The 18,078-nt window shown below is 35.7% G+C and overlaps 1 protein-coding gene and 1 long non-coding RNA gene across 6 annotated transcripts in view; both read left to right on the forward strand.

Annotated features, from left to right (window-relative positions):
• IMMP2L (inner mitochondrial membrane peptidase subunit 2) overlaps positions 1-18,078 on the forward strand; it is an 847,197-nt gene that overhangs the window by 707,256 nt on the left and 121,863 nt on the right. The window lies entirely within an intron of this gene.
• On the forward strand, positions 12,182-17,387 carry LOC140608653 (uncharacterized). The gene is made up of 3 exons (XR_012010617.1): positions 12,182-12,588; positions 15,206-15,285; positions 17,106-17,387. It is a non-coding gene; the product is annotated as an uncharacterized lncRNA (long non-coding RNA).

Consider the following 18,078-nt stretch of genomic DNA (forward strand, 5'->3'; position numbering starts at 1 on the left):
TAACTGAGCTTCACTGGTAGTGCAAGAGCAATGGTAGGGAAGCTCTTGTTGCCTCTGCACAAGTAAAGATACCAAGTTTAACCAATAATAATTATTTTCTCTTCATCATACACTGTCAGAAAAACAAAAGCCTGTCATTTAGTTTAAGAATTTCCTTGATGAAGGAGTAAAATTACTAATTGTAAGTTTCAACCTTTAGATACAGTGTGATATATTTTGTGTGATGAAATGGGAAATATGTATAAATCCATTTTGCTACATTTTGAAGTACAGTTGTGGCCTTAAAGTACTAGTGTTGTTGAGTTGCCAGCTGAACTAGCCACTGCTTCTAGTAATGCTATTTTTAACTTGGAAGAGTCGCTAACACATTATAATTATTCAGACTTTGGTATTTGACCGATATCTTCTCAAAAGTTAATGAAATGAACTTATCACTTCAAGGAAAATAACTAATATTTGTTGTCAATTATAGAATTAAGCTTTTTTGCAATGTTGCAAATGTTGGAAAACTTGTATCTTGTACCATGAGCTTGAGAACTTCTCAGTACTTAGACTTTTCTGAAAAATGGGTGGTGATATAAATGGGATTTTAGAATATTGTATCATAAGATAATATTTGGAAGATCTTCATAGTTTAAGACTGGTGTTTGACCAGTACATGAGTTTACAAAGTCCTGCACAGGTAAAGATCCCTTCAAAGTACAAGATGGATATGTCTCAACTAATAAATTTTAATGCAAGAGTTATTACATTAAGAGTTTTGATAAAGTTTCAGATTTTACATTGCAATGATTTTTAGAAATTACTACTGTCAAATTTTGGTGTAGTATCAAAGAAGAGTATCTGCAAATAGGTGAAAGGGCTATTAAAGTGCACTGCCCTTTTCCAACTATATATTTGCTGTGTGAGGTCACTTTTATTTGTATACTTCAAGCAAAACATCCTACAACAGATTGAAAGCTGGAGCAGATAGGAAAATCCAGGGGTCTTCTGTTGAGGCTGATATTAAAGCCAACCTGCAGAAAAATGTAAAACAAAGCTATTTTCACTAATTTTTTTGTTGGCTTTGACTAGGTTACTTAATCTATGAACCTTAGTTGAAAGTTCAGATTATGGTTACTGATCATAAAAATGATTATAATGGTTATAATTTTCATTTTAGATAAATGCTTAATTTCTCTAATTTCAAATATGTTAAATACCAGGAGGTAAAACTCATGTAATAAAAACAGAGTTCTTTCATTATTAAGAGTAGGCAGGGGTCCTAAGATGATGTGGGGCAAATGGGCATTCTCTTAAGCTTGTGGTGAGTGTAAATTTGTATTAACTCTTTGGAAACAATTTGGCAATACCTATCAAAACTTCACATGGTCACCGAATCAGCAATGTAATACAATGTTGTTTGTAACAGCCAAACAAGGAAATAGGGGGAATGCCTGGGGTGGCCCAGTGGGTTAAGCATCTGACTCAGGTCATGATCTCAGGGTCATGAGATTGAGCCCCATATTGAACTCTGATCTATGCATGAAACCTGGGTGAGATGCTTTCTCTCCCTCTGCCTCTACCCCTGCCCTCCTGTTCTTAAAAAAAAAAAAAAAAAAAACATAATAATAGAGGCAGGTTAAATAGGCTACCTATACAGTAAGGTAGCTATATGTTGCAGACATTAAAAATAGGTATTAAAATGCATATTTATGTGGAACTTATGAAAATATTTTCAAGGTAGTAAAGTATGACAGTATTTTTAAAGATCCAGAGAATTATTTTTAATAAGATTACATTATGTATATAATTTGCATATTTCTCTTTATAGAGCTAAATGGCCATAAACCAGGATCCAGAGTTGTATTGGAGAAACAGTAATGAGAGACTGAGGAACGGGATAGTTGAGGGGCATTTGCTTTTTGCTTCATTCCTTTCCACACTGTTTTATTATTCTTTATCACATGTGCTTTCTTCTTTAAAAAATTGAGGTGATGATACTTGTTGAGATAATGCTAAGTCTCATGACTTATATGCTAAGTATCAGCTGGACAAGTGAATTACTGCTTCATGTATTTGTATGATGCCATCAGCAGAGCATTCTCTAAGAAATTACTAAATACTGGCTTGACAGAAGTGTCCGAGACAAGAGTTCAGCCTGAATACATCTGACTTCTAGGGTTGAATTCTGATGCTCTCTGATCTTCATATTTGTGAAAGAACAGCCATAGTATTTCAAGAATGGAAGATGTATACCAAATATCTTCCACCAAAAGGTTCTCTCTGAGCCACTTTAAAAATCTTCATAATTCTTTTCATCCATTAATTTTCACAGCATTCACTTTTTCCCTTCAATTTTGCGCTCCAAGTCGGAGGGGTTCCTGGGATAGAGACTATTACACACTTTGTTTGGTGCTCTGCAGTGGCTAGGAGCTCTCTGTCCTTTATAATATATGACAATTTAATATGCTTGTTTCATAATAGTTAATTTCAATAAAGGAGAATTTATTTCATAGGATGCCTCTGTTCTTAGGATAAGCTTATCTTTAAGATAAGTTTCGGCTAAAAAACAAAGAACACATTTGCCTTCTTAAAGACATTTCAGATTTTATTGTATTCCTTAAAAATCACTTAGTGATTGCCAATACTGCTTTTTGAAGGGTCAAAATATGGTTGCACAAATGTATACAGACTATATGAAAAAATATTTTTATAAGACATTATTAGGTTATTGTGTGAAAAAAAAAAACAGGTGGACCTTTCTGGAAGAACAGAAATTAATAATTTATCCTACGCATCTTATTGAAAGGAAAAGGCCGATTTGAATAATGTTGGGAGATAAAGCATACCAGTATTATTCTTTATTTCTTATATTAATGAATTAGGATACAAAAAACTCAATAAAAATTACATTAAAAACTCATAAACATTGGTCAAATCTTCTTTCCCTATTAGTCATATTCATGAAGCGACCATTTCTATTTAAATGGTAGTTAATAACAGTGGGATTTTGGTGAGCCAAACAATACATGGGCTCATTCATTTACTTACCAGACATTTGTTGCACGCCAGACCATGTACCAGATCCTACAGCCTCAGTGTTGAATAAGATCGGTTTATTGCATTTTTAAGAGTTCAGTGGCCAGTAGAACAGACAGATACAAGTATGTAAGAAAGTACTATGGTAAAATAGGAAGAGTATGGGGTTTTGAGATCAATAAATTTAAAACTTTCATCACTTTTGAATTAATCTTCTAACCTCTTCTTGCTTCAAGGATTTCATCTGTAAAATGGGGATGATACTTTCAGCCCATGGGCTTTTTTGTGGATTAAACAAAACCTATTCAATGAACAAAGTCTAGATCTAAATCTCACAAAAGAAATGTACTTATTACCCTTAACCTACAACATGAAAGGTACTATAATATAGGCATTGACAAGAAAGTAAAGAGTCATGAATTCAAAGATGGGGACAGGTAAGGAGAAATTTCTTAGAGGAGGGAGTATGTAGGATAAGGAGGGAGGTGTTCATAACAAAGGGAAGAGTTCCAAGCAGAGAACTTTTCATGCACAAAGGCATGGAACTTGTGCTAAACTATAAGGAACAGTGGATCTTTGTGGAAGTTGTAGCCTAAATATGGAAGAGTTGAAATGATGTGGGTAAGTTAATGGTCCTTAATCACAGAGGACATTTTATATCCTACAAATGATTTATTTCTATAGGAATGACATAAATAGATTTGAGCAGTATTTTGAAGGTAGATTTTTATGGAATTGATTGACAATGTGAGATTGTGGGAGAAAAGAGCTTTATAGATTTTTGATTAAGGAAGTAAGTATTGGTAACATTAATCAGAAGAAGGAATTTAGGAGGTGTAGGTTTGCAACAAAATAATAACCTTTATTTCATTTTGTTAAATATGGTTGGTCAAGACCTTAGGGGAGAGACCTAGGTTGGAGAAAAGGTTCAAGAATGCTAAACATTTAGACAAGAGTAGAAGTCAGGCATCCCAAGTTTCTAACCTGGCTATGTTGTCCATTGGCTTCATGACTAGCAAGTTCTACCTTATTCTGTGAGAGCTTAAAAGCAACTTAACTTTGTAATTAGGAAGTCTCCTCAATGTCTGGGTCTTAATTCTAAAATTTTTCAAATGAAATTCAAATTAAAAAAAACTATTCAATATTCTTCACAAGTTTAAGGATCACATTTTTTGATGATTCAAATCCCTTTAAAATGTTGCACATACAAGCAGAGAATGACAAAAATAGCAATTAAAGATTTAGATTCAGGTCAGCAGCAATGGAATGATTAGTAAATTTATTGATTAAAAGTGCAATTTATAGTTCCATTATAGACATGATCATTTTTCATAAAGTAGCATGACACTTAGGAGTGTGAGCTCAGAGTCAAACTGCCTGGATTTGGATACCAACCACTTACTTACCTCTTGGACTTTAGGCCAAATGTTTAACCTCTATTCTAAACTGAAAATAGAGTTTCTACCACATAGGTTGTTGTGAAAATTAAATGAGTATATATAGAGTATAGAGGACAGTGGCCAACAAGTAATTAAGTCCTCATGTGTAAGAGCTATTTTTACTATCCTCATCAGATGATGATGGCATCATCCTCCCTTGTTGTCATCAACTGGCAGGATGTTAATGCAGTGAGGGCAGGCAGTGGTGGGGCCAGGGGGTGGGGAGGTAGTGTCGGAGATAATTATGTCTGTGGTAGAGATGAGGAAAGGGAAGCTCAGAATAATTAAGATATTTTCCAACATGTACACCTAGCAAAAGACAGGACTGAAGCTCAACTACTGTTCAGCTCAGTGCACTTCTTGCCACCGTTCGTTAAAGTAGAACCTTGTGCCTTCATGAGTAGGTTAAAAGAAAATATAATTGTAGTCAGTAATATGTAGGTCTCATGCACAATGGAGTTGGAAACCTTATTCTTTGAATTTTCCAATGGTCAGAAGTTCCTTGTTTATGGATGTTACTTCAAGTTGAACATGAACTATTATGGGGCCATGTATGTGTGAGTATCAGATAATATTGAGAAAAAATATATATACACACACACATGCCAATAATATTTAATAGTTACTCAGTAGTAGTTTCAGACTTCCCAGCATTCAATGGGAAACAAAACACCAAGATAACCAGAGACATTTTCTTGATATAACTTTGATCTTATTAATTTTTCTGATTTGTTAATAAGTTAAATTCCTACATAAAGAAGATATTTTCTTGTTTTCTGAGTTTACAAACTTAAAATAATAGACCTGAGGCTAAAGTTATTGAACTTGCACATATGCACACAAAACACTGATAGCATCAAGGAATATTATTTAATAATACTTGAGCTTCATATAAAATATTTTCACCTGCAGAGCCCAGAGCATTTCATAAATATAGATGCTGTTAATCAAAGACTTGAATAAATAGATGGATTTTGCATTGTACCCTGAAGATAAGTAGATTTGGATTCTTATTGAATTTGTGTAGTCTACTTTAGGAGTTAGGTAGAAGTGATAAAAATGAGCACAGACTTTTATCATCTGCCCATAATAAGTGGTGCCAAATAAAACCTTTGAGAGTGTTACCAGACAATAGCTGAATTGTCAGACCTTAAATATGAGAAACCAAGATAAAGGTGACAAATAAAACAAAATGAACAATAAGGCAAATACTAATTATAATGGTATAGAGAAATTAAAACATAGAGTTGATCTTAACACATGTTTATACAGCCTTAATTTAAGCACATTATGAAAATGAATAATTATCACTTTGCTTGGAAGATACGTTTTATAATTGGACTTTCTTCCTCTTTTTCATTTTGTGTTACTCATTTTTTCCATTCTGAGTTTGTTTAGCTCTAAAATTCATGTTTTTTTTTCCAGTGGGACATCTTACTTTGTAAAAATAATTAAGACCTACCTTCTAAAAAAAATCATACTGCGCAGTTTTAAGAAGTTCACGGTGACTAGAAAGATTCTTTTTGATGGCTGAGTAATATTCCTGTGTGTGTGTGTGTGTGTGTGTGTGTGTGTGTGTATACACACATCCTCTTTATCCATTTATCAATTGATAGACTTGGGGGCTCTTTCCATAATTTGGCTATTGTTCATAATGACGCTATAGACATCAGGGTGCAGGTGCCTCTTCAGATCAATATTTTTGTATCCTTTGGGTAAATACCTAGTAGTGCAATTACAACAATGTGGATGGAGCTAGAGAGTATTATGCCAAGTGAAAAAGTCAGTCAGAGAAAGACAAATACCATATGGTTCCACTCATATGTGGAATTTAAGAAACAAAACAAATGAATTTAGGGGGGTGAAAAAGAGAGAGGCAAACCAGATCCTCAACAATAGAGGACAAACTGAGGGATACTAGAGGCGATGGGAGCAAGGGGATGGGTTAAATGGGTGATGGGTATTAGGAAAGGATTTATGATGAACATTGGGTGTTGTATGTAAGTGATGAATGACTAAATTCCACAACTGAAACTCATAGTACACTGTTCACTAACTGGAATTTAAATAAAAACTTGGGGGGAAAAGTTCATAGTGAATATCTAGCAATCTCATGCTACTGTGGGCATATTCTTGTTGCTGTGTGATCTTGGCACCTTGGGTTTGCTCAAGTGGATAAAAAGGTGAGTGAAAGCAACCCTTCATCAACATACGTACAGAGTCCCTGTTCTTACCTCTACTACATTTTTTTTTACCAGCCCTCCCGGATTTCCAACTCTGTGCCTTAATGGGTCCACTTCTGCGTGTCAGCCAGAACATGTACCTCACATTTTCATGTAGAGGAATGTCCAGCTCACACACTGATTGTCTTGGCTTGAAGGCCTTTCTCATCCCTATCATAGCCTCATTTCCTGAAGCCTTCATAACCTCTCCAAACACACAGAAAGCTGCTTCTCTTCTCTTTGCCTCTCTCTCCTGTTTTCCATCAGGGCCCCACACAAATCTCCATTTTTATCCTGAACCCTGTGTGGACTTTTCCAGTCCACACTGATTGATGATCTGCTACTAGAGCACTCTCTTTTGGCACCTCACAGTTGAGCAATTATTGTTCAGTTGGTTTTATGAGGCTTGCTATTGTCTCAATTATATTTTAAGCTTCTAAAGGAAAAGGACCATGTGTTTCATTTCTGTAACCTGCATAGTACCCAGCACAGTGAGGAGAAAATAGATTAAACGTCATCATAAATGTCTGTTAGCAAGTTAAGTACTGTGACTGCACCGTGCTTTTAAAAGTCCATTTTGTATTTACAATACTTGTTCATAGTGAGTTTCAACTTTTTCTGAGCCATCAATCATTAGCAATTTATATAAAATTACTTCTAATTGTATACAGCTCTATGCATGACACCATTTTTGGTGAAAAAGAAATCAAATTGTCTTGTTAAATGTAGAACATATTAACAGCCAAAACACTTAATTCATTTGTAATGGTATTTTTAGACCTAAGCCCTACCTGTTTTAATCCTTTGTCTATTATTCATATACTCTGATAATGGGTTGTTGCTGCTGTTTTCTATATAAAACTGTTTTACTTTGTTTATTCAAGGTTCTAGACGTTTCAGTCTTGGGAGTAAGTTAAGCGCAGATATTGTTGTTCAGTCTTTGTTTAATCATGACTTCTGTGCCAAAATATGCAAAACTGATCAAAATTAAAAATTCAAGTGGGCCCTGCTTAATGACTTTGCTATCAACTGAAATGGGAATTGCTGATATAAAAACATTCTACCCCATTTCTGTGACATAGAAAAAAAACAGGAATGGCATGTGGAAGGGTGCTTGACTCTTCATCTAGAGCGGTCTTGAAAAGAAAAAAGTGGAATTGAAATGTAGCAATTTCCTGGCTAATTTCATAAGCAGAGGGGGCCCAGTCCTGCCAATCAAAGCAAGAGTGCCCTTTGCTTCATTGGGAATTAAGGTCTTTAGTTAAAATATTTTTTTAAGCTTTTGAGGATAGATTATGTTCTAAATTAAGTACAGAAAATATTTTTCTGTCTAGTAGTTAGTTTAGATGAAAATGTTTTATCTGCAGAAACAGCATGGTAAAATGACTTTCCTTTGGGTGTAATTTTAAAGTGTTCCTTTTTTTAAATCTTAAACTCAGATAAAGTACTAAAAATGTATTTTAATAAATATTAAAATAGCCAAGGGCAGTATCTATATGGAAATGAAGAAATCTTGAGTATTTACCTAGAATTTTTGATCTTTCTATGTGGAATTAAAACCTTGGCTTGCTTATTGCTTATGTCAGATTTACAATTAACTACAGTCAAACATCCTTCTCCCATTCCCTCTGGTAGCTCCACTTTGATTAAAAAATGTTTTACCTTGATGTTTTTAAATAATCCAAAATCTACAATTAGGAATCATCATATTCAGCACAGACCTGAAGTAATTCTGCATTTTTCCTCCTGAAATGACCCAATCAAAAAGGAAAAGTAGTTTGACCTCATTTTTTGCTCAAATGACAAAAGTTTCATTTAGAATGGGAACTAGTTATTGAATATCAAGATGCAAAAATAAGATGATTTAGAAAGTTAGAAAAACCCTTCAGATACCCCTTTGCACTCAATATCCTTTGATTTTTATGATAACTTTTTCGCAATGTATGTAATCCTGATAAGAAAGCATAGCCTTAAAATAAAGGGGAAAACACTTTAACTGTAGAGTGATTTCTCATAACCCTTACTCCATTCTGGCAGCTTTTGGTCTACTAGGGTGATTTATTAAGCAAACCAGCTGGAGAAAAAAACAAAAAACAAAAAACACAATACCATTTGAAAATGCCAGTTATGTGGGTGTAGATATATCATGATATAATAAAAATAGACTTGGCATTTGCCTGACTTGCCTTTTTAAGAAGGGACAATGTGTAAGGAAGTACAATTTATATATAGAATTTTAGGTAAGAATGGAAGAAAAACCAAATGGAGCCATTGTAATCTCCTTTTCATCCTGTGTCCTATTCTTTGCAAGAAAGATCTCCTCTTCATGGAATACTGTTACCAATGAACATACATGATTTTTGAAATGAGTTTTTTCTTCTTTAGGCTCTTTCTGTCACTTCCTTCCTTCATTTCCTTCTCTTCTCCCCTCCTTTCCCTCACTCACAGTTCACTGTACAGATATACTGAATGGAATGTATTGGCTAGGCGAAGCATATGGCACATGTGCCAGTCATATACTACAGAATAAAACAGATGTGGTTACTGTCCCTAAGGAACTAAAATTCTAATAAAATAGGCTTTAAGCCAATCATTACAGTCGATTAAATTTTCAAAACTAGGGAGGGTTAGGGATACCAATTTTCAGTAATTACTCTGTATACAATAGAATGAGTGTACATTAAAAAAATTGTGTCTGTGGAATATTGAGTAAATAAGGTTCCAGACCTAAGAAATTGACACTTTAGGACCTACTAGTCACTAGGGTTCACATATGGGCATTTCCTGTGAGCTGGACAGTTGGATAACCTGTGGAGTTTTGGGCTTTCAGAAGCTCAGTTATGAGCCCATCAGTGGTCCTAGAGCTCTGTGTTCACTTACTTACAATTTCCCTGGATGCTGCCTTCATTCCTACCCCCCACCCCCCTTCTCCCTCTCCTGTGAGTCCACTGAAATCATCATTGCAAACTTCCACTCCCAACTCAGAAGTCCTAGCTCAGGTCCAGGGCTAACCTCAACTTGGTTTTACTAGAACCAACGAATGATCATTGTCCCCCCTGCTAATAAAGAAAACCTCCTGAGACTAGATCCTATCCTTCCAGATGAGAATCTGAGGAAGATAGCAAATGAGATTTGGTTCCGATTACATTCTTTTATTTATTTATTTATTTTTGAGTTGTCCTGAGTTTCTGTTCTCATTTTCCTCAACACCACCTTCTTCACAGGACTCTGTCCCTCCAGCAACAGCTCCCTCTAAGTCGGTGGCATTCCTGCGGTGGCAAATAGTGATACAGGGTGTGTTCCAGAAATGAGATGATTGCTTCGAGCCAGTATTTTTCTCCTTTAATAGATCACTGTGGGATAGAATATCCTGCTGGTTATTTGATAGATTGTTTTCTATATATGGTAAAATATTATGCAGTAATTAAGCGAATGAAAGTACCTCTGGGGCAGCCTGGGTGGCTCAGCAGTTTAGCACAGCCTTCAGCCCAGGGTGTGATCCTGGAGACCCAGGATCGAGTCCTACATCAGGCTCCCAGCATGGAGCCTGCTTCTCCCTCTGCCTGTGTCTCTGCCTCTCTCTCTCTCTGTGTCTCTCGTGAATAAATAAAATCTTAAAAAAAAAAAAAGTACCTATGTTCCCCTTAAATGGAAAGATGTGAATAATCTAAGTGTAAAAGAAAGAAGTAAATTAGTATCATACAGTCTTTCACTCTAATTAGAAGCTATACATGTAGGGGTATTTGTGCAAGCATTGGTGTATATAAATGTCTATATACGTGTGTGCATATGTGTATATATAGGCTTACATGTGACAGAAAAATAAGTCTGGAAGGAATCATACCAAATTGGTATCAGTGATTATCCTTACATAAGAGAAATAGAGGCAGAAGTAGCAGCAAAGCTCTCAACATTACTTGATAAATGGTTTGGGTTATTGGTGTATCTGAGCCAATGTCTGTGGTCAGATGGTTAACTTATTGTTCATGGGGGGCCTCACCCTAAAACCAGGAGGTAGTGTGAGGCCCACCCAAACCACACGTGTTAGCAGCTGGGAAAGGGTGGCTTTTCCCAAAGGAAGGGGTACTGAATGCTGGACAGTAAACAGAGCTGCTCTCCATGATAATATTGTCCCAGATTTCTTGATTTGTTTACAAGATTTGCGTACTACTCCAGTAATCAAGGTCACATATGGTAAATTATTTAAAAATAAATAAAACAACGAAATACATAGAATATTTTCAATTCTAAGTAAATTGTTACAGAAGTTGAACTACCATTTATGCCAGAATTCATAGGGATAAAACCAAACAGAAAGAAAATGTAAAGTTGTTTGTATACCCAGCCCTCACCTGTTCAGACACTTTGATGAATAAACCCCGTATGCTATTTCTAAATAAATTGCCACCCTCATTTGTTTATGAATATATTACCCTTTACCACATTGCTCATTAGACTAATGCTTGACATTAAGGTCTCAGAGTTGTGAATTTTAGGATTTTTTTCTGTGACCTCGTCTTTTATAGTCACTAAGCTTATTCTAGAATTGCAAAGTAAAAGTTTTTTCATTAAACCTTATGATGCTTTTGGATTCCATGTGGAAATTAAAGTATTTTGCAATATTGTAGGAATAGAGAAAATTGCTAAGAAGTAATAATGTTCCTTAAGAAAAAGGACTAACAAGCCAATAAAGAACTAATACATTTTACTGGTCTCATTACCTGACAAACAAGTTAGAAACATCCAAGCATATGGGAGAAACCCTCAGCCTCGGAAATGGGTCTGGGAGTCTTTGGTTCACCTGAAAACTCTGTCCCTTGTCACCCACCTCAGCCTCTTTTGCCCTCCTATGGAATGTACGGTGGTGTTCTGGGTTGCAGGCCTGACAGAGATGGAATTGGCTTCAGCTTTACCCATCACAGAACATTTTCAGAGAAACCTAAGCTTTTCATAATGAGTCATGGCACTCATGATTAAAGTTTGAGAGAGATTAATTGTATTATTACTTTGAAGAAGACCACATATTTGAGACCCAAGTAATTTCCCAGCAGCCTATAACGAATTCGAGTATCTTTCATCATGACTAATCCACTCTCAAGCTGAATTAGGCTGTAGGCTCTTTCTCCTTCAGCTTCGAGCTCTGCTACTGAGAAGCAGTAACCTTCTAGGGATATTTGAGGCCCATCGAAGCTCTCCTCATGGCCCAAGTCCTCACAAGCAGCTGTGTATCCTAGACTTCGACCTTCATACTCATGTCAAAAATTCAACATATCTTTTTCTTTGTAGGCTGTTTAGTAACTAACGAATATACAGAAAGGGCTCCCACGCTTCCCAGTTTATTAACATTTTTTTTTTTTGGAGGGTGGTGGGGAGAAAAGATGGTTCCTATGGGAAACGCACCCTCTCAACTTTCAACCAGTTGCCTCCCCAGTGTGGCACAGCACAACTTCTCTGCCCGAAGGATCTCGATGGAATCTTTGTACTTGTTGGGCTGGAAATGATAACAGCAGCCATATGATAATCCTGTATGGTCCTTTCTAGCTGAACATTGGTAAGTGAATGAAATGCAGCCGCTGTAGTGTTTTACCAAGTTAAGTGAAAGGCAAGCAAGTGAGAAGAAAGAAATTAAGAGGCCTAAACAAGGGATGAGCAAACACACTCTGAGCTGAGAGTCGGGAAGGAGCTGGATGCTGGCAAGGCAGAGCGGCAAGGATGCCCGCTCCAGATGGCAGGCATTTAGGAGACGAGACGTCACGCCAGCGACCAACCACTTAGAGCTGGCGTTGGCTTGGTTTGTCTTTGCTTTTTTTTTTTTTTTCCATAATGCAAGGCTATTGCTGTTTTGCAAAGTGTGTGAAAAGCTTATGGAACTCAAGTATGGGGAAGAGGAGAGCAGTGGAGAAGAGGTAGAGTGTTTCTTTTCTTTGAGGTTATTCTGGGTGTGATGCCATTGGCTAGCCGGGCTTCAGAACATATTTCGACTGAATTGTGCTGTTTACAAGCTCAAGAACTATCTAAGTGATGAAGCACCTCGTTGCCCTGTTCGAGAAATGCAGTAATGGTTTATTTCGATTTTTGAAGGTCTTTATTTTAATACTTGATTTTTCTAGGAGGTTTGAGAACCCAGGAAGAAATTACTGTGTTTACCTAGTCCGTAAGTTTACATAGAGTGATACCATAATTTGGTTGGAAACTGCTTGCTGTTAATATGCATCTACCATAGTCTTCTAAATAGCTCTTTCTTATAAATGTAATATATGTTAGTTTTGGAAAATTCAGATAGCAGCTAAGCAAAAACAAGAAAAATTACGCATAAATAGTAGCCATAATCCTATTAGTTGAATCCATAATTTGAAACTAAAAGTGGTGATATTTTGGTCTTCTTTCTAGTTACATACGAAGTATTAGGTGTGTATGTCTATATGCATGACAGTGTTTTGTTATTGCTGCAACTCCAATGTCTAGAGGAGTGTCAAATCCCTATCTGTGTAACCAGATTTTTTTTAATATTAATATCTTAGTGTTCTTCATTGAACTTAATATACTTTTATTACCTTGAGGCTATTAAGAGGCCACACCCATTAATTGATATGATTTTGCTCTTTTCCTGTCTACAAACCAGTCTTCAATTTAATATTCTCTTCCTGCTAAAGTAGAATAAGTGAGTGTGAAGTTGAAATGGTAACTGAGCTTCACTGCACATTTTTATTTTGAGGGAAGGCAGTGTTAGGTTGCCACAGAAAGGAGGAAGAATGAAAGTAACAGATGTCTCCATGATTCCATGTAACTCCTTTAGGGAAAGGTGATTGCAGCTTTACTCATCTCAGCATATTTTCAGAAAAACCTAAACTTTTGATGATGTCGAGGATTATGAATCATGACACCCATAAATGAAGTTTCAGAGAGATTTAATTATATTGTTACTTTGAAGAGAACCACATAGAACCGTATTTAGGTACAAATTTAAAATCATTTCATTCAGTTTTCACATCTCTGTTTTTCTTTTAAACTATCTGGTAAACATCCAGAGATTCTGAATGCTTCTCTCTGATAGATGCAGAGAGCATTTAAGCTAACACTCAGCTGTTTGTTTATTATGTTTTCAAACTTTTCCCAGTTTCTGTTTAGTATTCAGTGAAATGGTGTAAAGAAAACCATCTGCACTGCAGCTGCAAAGGGATTACCTTTGGTTCTTCTTTTCAAAAAGAAGCCAAATGCCCCCTGTGCACAGCCCTGGACAGTTGCTTGGATCTTGCACCATATGTTTTATACAGTCGTCTTGGAGCTAAGTCAATTAATAGCTCAGAAGATACAATTAGCCTTTTAGTGACTGCATTCATTAATAAAGGGCTGCCTAAAATAAAGAAACTCTTGATTCCCTGCCCCTATTATAATTGCAGACTAAAGATTTGAAATGTTGGATGACAGCAAATGTACGAGATCATTAGCCCATGGCGGATGTTCCAATTTCTGTAGCCTACTGCCACCATGCCACCTTCCTAGGTGTGTGCTAGGATATTGGCACAAAATAAAAATGAAATTATTCTCAACAGAAGGTATCTAAATGGAATTTTACAGTCCTTAGCTTATCTTAAGACAGCTTATGTCTCTATCCAAATATGTATTTTAAGCGGACATTGAGTGAAGAGTATGTAGTGAAATGTAATTATTGTAAGAAAATCATTATTTTACAACTTCCTGTCCTTACCTTTAGCAATCTTTTTTTTTTTTAAGGTAAAATTAAAACTGTTTGAAAATATTTCAGCCAGCTCACTTGTAACTTTTTCTTAAGCAAGAACCTTTAGGCGGTGTGTAGCTCTAGAAAACCATTATAATCCTAACACACAGATATTAAGGCAATGCATAACATCAACTGGAGCAGAAGTTACCCTGATTTCTTCTGACCTATCAGGTTTGAAGGAAAGTCCAGAGTCAGTAAGTTAGCCGGGGGAGGGCGTCAGTTTTGTGAGGATGATAGGACTTCTATATGGAATTGATAATTTGTTGTTTACCTGGGAGGCTGACACTCTAAATAACTATAAAATTAATGAGGTGGTGTAAAAAAAAGAATGAATTTAAAGATTCCAAAATATTAAAGTTTAATCATTTTTAAAATTTGTGTGTGTGTGTGTGTGTATTTAAGTGATTATCTCAGATCCCTGTTTTGGGAATACCAGTTACTTTCACGTGAATCCTAAGTAATGTATTTCAAATTATCAAGTACTCCTTGGCATAAATTAGACTTTGTGTCTGAGTGACTAGGAAGAGGAAGGTGCCACTAACAAAGGGAAATCATTAGGAAGTGGTGGGGATGTTTGTTCCCTCTTTTTCTTTTGTTCACAATGGAGATGGAGTAAAAGAGTTTTCATCCAAATGTTGGAAAGTTTAGATGCCCCTTTAAGGTTTTTTTTTTTTTTTTTGTTCACGGCCAAACAGAGAAATGTCTTTCTGGGTTGAAAATAAGGAAGAGGCTACTAAATTAGAGTTAGTTCCTTTTTTTTTTTTTTTTTTTTTTTTTATCAGTTTTAAAATGGAGCAGAACTCCAGGAGGACTAGAAGAATCTGCTCCAAGAATAAAGCTGCTCAGAAAAGGGAAAACCAGGGTAAGTGTCTTCAAGGATATTTAAAATGAGAGCATGTTATTGACTTTAATGTGCACGCAGAAACATTTTAAAACTAAGAGCCATAATAAGCCGATCAATAGTGACCAAGAAGTGATATGGAGATGGATACTGACTGCTTGATTATGGGAGCAATTCATCCTAAGAAAATATTTAACTTTTTTTAATGCTTTTTAGTTTCTCACATTCCCTTGTAAATTCTGGCAAGATTAAGATTTTCTCCTCTTTCACATCACCATTCTCTGAATATGCCAGAAAATGTGAGGGTTTTTTTTTTTTTTTAAAGCGTTTGAATTGGATCATATTTCTATATTGGGAAGTTAACCAGAAATTTGGCAGGCACAGATCTGAGCACAGAAATATCTTATTATCTTAATTGCTATTTTAGTGTGTAGTATCCCTTTAATTGGATATGTTTTTTGAGGCCAACCATTTCTTTTTTTTTTCTCCTAAGATTAAAAATTCTTCATGCTTAACATAGAATGAAGAGGATTATCTTCTAAAGCACACAGATAATAAGGACTGAGACATGGAATACTTTTGAAACTATGGATAAATCTTGTCTAGTAATAAAATAGGTTTAATAGTATCTTGGATCCATACATCTTTCCATAGTCCTGGTTCTATTTTATGACAGTTAATCATGTTAATCTGTTAATGTTTCCATGAGGTAAATGGATGAGAAATAACATGTGCACTGGATATAATGAAAAATTATGGTACAGTGAAGTCTAACGTGAGTCACCCAGACTGATGAACTTCAGAGCCAGAACATGAACCAACTCTCTTGAACACTAACATTTGAACTCCTTGCCTTGAAAATATACAAAAGGTTTGCACTGTTTTCCTAGTACACAGTTTTATGGATTAACCTATCCATCTTACTACTCCCTCAGTGATCAATAATAACCCTTCCTAGTAAAGGGTAGAGTCTTTTTCCTTAAAATGGAACAAAGATAACTGGTCCACTAATGGATTTATTGGATTAATGGTTTGCCTGCTTTAGCAACTGATCCAGCTGGAGTCGTTTACTGAAAGCTTGAAGACAGACTAGAGAATGTCAAAATAGTCTTTTTTTTTTTAATCTTTTTACCTGATATAAAATATGTGCTCTGCGTTTAGCATTAGACATATCTCTTTATTAATTTACAGATTTTAGAAAAGCTTCAAAATACCATGTCTAAACATAACAAGCCTGATTGTAATGGCCAATGTTATTCCATTGTTATAGGAGAACTCCCTGTGTTTATTCAGTTGTGATAAGATGCAATTTCATATTCTATATTTTTCTTAATAGCTCTAGGAATTTATATTTTTCCCTTGACACAATTGTTCATAAATCTTGAATTTAATCAGTAAGTTCAATAGCAAAAGTTAGGTTAATTAGATCATGGGATTTTTCTTTATGTAATAACAAAATACTTGATTATAGTTTATTTTGAGAAAGCTTAATGTATTTTAGGATACATGAAAATCTTTAGCTATTCTCTACTTGTCTACTCTGATCATTCAAATATTAGAGCACAAGAGAAGTCATTCATTCTATAATCTTACCTAGTGCCTATTACGTGCCAGGAATTTTTTCTGGGTTCTGTGGATTTATCTAATATGCTATTCATTACCCTCATGAAGCTTACCTTCAAATCTAGTACTGATTTGTACTACTGACCAAAGTTTACCAGATAGCATTCTGGTAAGTTTGGTCCTTGGAAATTTAAGTTTTCTGTTAAACTTTAAGTAATCTACATTATATCAGTAGTAGATGAAGTATTTACTGGGTGTCTTTGTTATTTATTCCGTAGGACTTCTGAATTGCTCTCCTATCTTTGAAAAGCAGATGGGGCTAACTTATCCTCTGTCCAAGAATAGGAGAAACACTTCAATGTGGTATCCATAATAATATTTACAAAAAAATTATTTCCAAGCTGTTCAGGAATATGAAGGACATCAGTGACCTCCTTTCCTTATTTAATTACGGATGCTGCCTTGTGACACAGTTGGCTATAAGTGTACAAGTCAGGGTAAAGGTAAAGCGGTTGAACAAAAATGGGAGAGGTTTATTTCTCAAATTTCCGTCCTAGACTGTCTGGGTTGCTTTTGCACATTTACACCATTTGGAGACCTAGATTCCTTATGTGCTTTACTTATGTCTTCTAAATTATACTCCTCAGCATAGTCAAAGCTAGATTCCTGACACTTCTGCATTCCAGCCCCTGGTGAAAATGGGTTGGGAAAGAAGTTCAAGGAAAGCTGGTTGTCTTTTATTTGAAGATAGCCAGAAATTGCATGCTTCATTTTGTTCACATTCTACTGACCCGGACTTACATGGCCATTCCACGCTGCAAGGAAGGCTAGGAGGTATTGCCTCTAGCTGAGCCATCATGTGCCCAGAAAGAACAGGAGAATGCATTTGGGGGTTAGGGTACCACAGGATTCAGTGTACATTTGAAACCAGAGTTCCAAGTACCCTGACTTCTGACTGGGTTTGGTCAATCCCATGAGTGATAGGTGAACTATTTATTAGTCATGAGACCTCAGACTGCATGAAGTTAGGTTTTGCTCCAGAAATGCAGACCAACCAGTAACAGAAGAGTTTAGGGTGATATGAACTTGTGCTATGAACATATTCAGGGTTCACAAGCTTCTTACTATGCAGAATTTTTTAATCCAAAAATAGTAACTGGAGTGAAAGGAGGATAGTATTTAAATATTAAATATCCAAAAAAAATTAAATATCCAATAGCATGATCATACTGAGTGTTTATCAATCCTTGA

Source organism: Canis lupus, chromosome 18, assembly GCF_048164855.1.
Source record: "Canis lupus baileyi chromosome 18, mCanLup2.hap1, whole genome shotgun sequence".
NCBI classification, from domain to species: Eukaryota; Metazoa; Chordata; class Mammalia; order Carnivora; family Canidae; genus Canis; species Canis lupus.